Consider the following 2,790-nt stretch of genomic DNA (forward strand, 5'->3'; position numbering starts at 1 on the left):
AGAAGAACAAATATGTCCTGGAAGAATTGCAGGCAGAATGCTCCTTAGAAGCAAGAATAGCCAGACTTTGTCTCATCTACTTTGGTCATGTTGTCGCAAAACCAACGCAACCACTGCCGTGGAGTCAGACTTGACTCATAGCGACCCCTCCTTGGGTTTCTGAGGTGATATCTCTACAGAAGTAGATTGCCCAACCTTCTTTCCAAAGAGTGACTGGTGAGTTTGTACCACCAGCCTTCTGGTTAGCAGTCAAATGCCTTAGGCACTATGCCACCAGAGTTCCTGGTCATGTTGTCAGAAGGGAACATTCCCTGGAGGATATCATGCTTGCAAAGAAGGTCAGCAAAGAAGGGGAAGACCCTCAAGTAGGTGGATTGATGCAGTGGCTCCAATAATGGGCTCAAACATGGTAAGGATTGTGAGAGTGGCACAGGATTCAACAGTGTTTCGTTTTGCTCTACATAGGTTTGCCATGAGTAGGAGCTGACTTGACAGCACCTAACAAAACATCATTTACATGTGACTGATAAATAACTTGATATTTAAACTCAGGAAAAAACCTAAGTAAATAACAAGAAAATATTAGGGGAATTAACCAAAAACCAAACTAAACTCATTGCCATCCAGTCAATTTCAACTCATAGTGATAACCCCTCCTTGGGTTTCCAAGGTGATATCTCTACAGAACTAGATTGCCCAGTCTTCCTTCTGAAAAGTGGCTGGTGGGTTTGAACTGACAGCCTTCTGGTTAGCTGTCAAATGACTTAGGCATTATGCCACCAGAGCTCCCATTAGGAGAAAAAAGTATCAATTATGTCTGGTTGCATAATTAAATTCATACATCTTCAGTGGTAAATAGATGATTGAAATATATGTGATTATGTACACAATGGGATCCAAACATTCAGGTAGAGAATTGCCAGGAATGCAGAACATGGGCTAGTACACAAAAGCAAAGGACAAGGAGAAATAGTCTCCTACTAACTATGGAGGTCAAGCTCACTTTAATCCCCTTTGGTTCAGTTTTAACAAAGGAATCTTTGCTAATCAAAAGTGTTATTTCCTCGATGAATCTCTCAGTACCATGCTTAACTGATCTTTGTACAAAACATCAGGTGTTTTGTTTTTTATTGGTAGTATATAATATTACTGCTTAATTTTTTTCTTCTTTTTTAATACAAACAGTTATCACTGACATTTTCTAGTTAAAGCTTGACCTCCTTGAGGTTAAAAGGCAACAGGAGATTATGTTTCAGAAAAGCATTTCCACAGTTTTAACAACTTTCCCATTTCTGACTGTTGTCTTGCATTTTAAGACTTTCACTTTCAGGCATAGGACAACGTCGTGTTATTTGAAGCATCTAAAATGTTATGCTAACATTGTAAATTCATAGCAAATATTATTACTAGGTATTCATGTTTGGAGTCCCTGTTTGATGCTAATGGTTAAGGCTTGACTATTAGCTGAAAGACTAGCTGTTTGAGCCCACCCAGACAGGCCTGGTGATGTGCTTCCAAATGGTCACAGCTTTGAACACCCTATCGGCAGTTCTACGCTGCACACTTGAGGTACCATAAACTGGAATCAACAAGTTGGCAAGTAACAACATTCATCTTTCTAGCTATTTTGGGCATGCAAAAGTATTAGGAGAAGTCTTTACACTCTAGGAACTTCATATTTACAGTATTTACAGAGGAATCAGTCTGCACCAAGTACTGTGATTTAAAAAAAAATTAAAATATACAGAAAATCAAAATAAAAGATATTAATGTGTTTGCTAAAATAGGTTTCATGAAGGAGGTAAAATTTTAACAGGCTTGGAAAGATTTCTAAAAGGGGAACTATGTCTATATAACTATGTAGAGGTGGCAGTGGCAGAAGCAGTGGTGGCAGCAGAAGGTCCAGCCTTCTTCCCTGGTGCAGGTGGTAGTAGACAGAGCACTGGAGGTGGGAGGCCTGCAGAGGGACACTGCTTCGGTGCAGCCTGCCAGGCCTAGCCCCCGCCTGCCCACAGACCCAGAGCCACTCTCATCTCCTGTCCTGAGCACGATGGTTCATTTCTGGGTGAAAGGAACCTGAAACGTGCACAGAAGTAACAAAGTTTACGGGAGTGAAATGGAGGCCTCAGTAATATTCTGAAGGAAAAACCTAACCTTTCTTTCAGGTAGAAAGGGCATATCAAGTGGCCTCATTCTGACAACTGTATTGTGCCTGCCACAGACAAGTATAGAGGAGGTGAGTGTCATCTACTCAGTATTCCAAGTGAGAAGTATAAGGCTAGAGGATTTACTGTGATAGTGGATGGCAGATAATCACAATGGAATGTGGTGAAAACAGTCTTAATGCTACAGAATGTTGTTCCAGCTGAGATGTCTCTTGTTTGTCTAGTGAAGCCAGATGAATTTGGGGATAAAAAAGAAACACGTTTTTGTTTTGGGGAAGAAAAGGATAGACTTGGCTTTGAGGTTCTTTTAATGTCTGGCAATAAAATGACTCATTATAGAAAACCACGCCAGTTAAAAGATTTTGGCGAGATTCTTACTTATGATCACATGGACTCTTTAAATAAAAAGCTGGTTTTTGAGAAATTTACAAAGGAATCTACATCATTATTAGATGACCTTGCTTTGATTAACAATGGAAGTGATAAAGGAAATCAGCAAGAGAAATAAAGGTCTGTGGATTTAAACTTCCTTCCATCAGTTGATCCTGAAACAGTTATTCAGACAGGACATGAATTATTTTCTGAATTAGAGCAGCGCTGATTTAATGGCTCAGGTGGAGGGGTG

At 40.0% G+C, this 2,790-nt stretch overlaps 1 pseudogene; it reads left to right on the plus strand.

Moving 5' to 3' along the window:
• The first annotated feature begins 2,092 nt into the window (after positions 1-2,092).
• The window catches only part of LOC103212430, a 2,129-nt pseudogene continuing 1,431 nt past the window's right edge, over positions 2,093-2,790 (plus strand).

The sequence above is a fragment of the Orycteropus afer genome, unplaced genomic scaffold, assembly GCF_000298275.1.
Source record: "Orycteropus afer afer isolate SDZICR_OR568_19922 unplaced genomic scaffold, OryAfe1.0 scaffold00961, whole genome shotgun sequence".
Lineage (NCBI taxonomy): Eukaryota > Metazoa > Chordata > Mammalia > Tubulidentata > Orycteropodidae > Orycteropus > Orycteropus afer.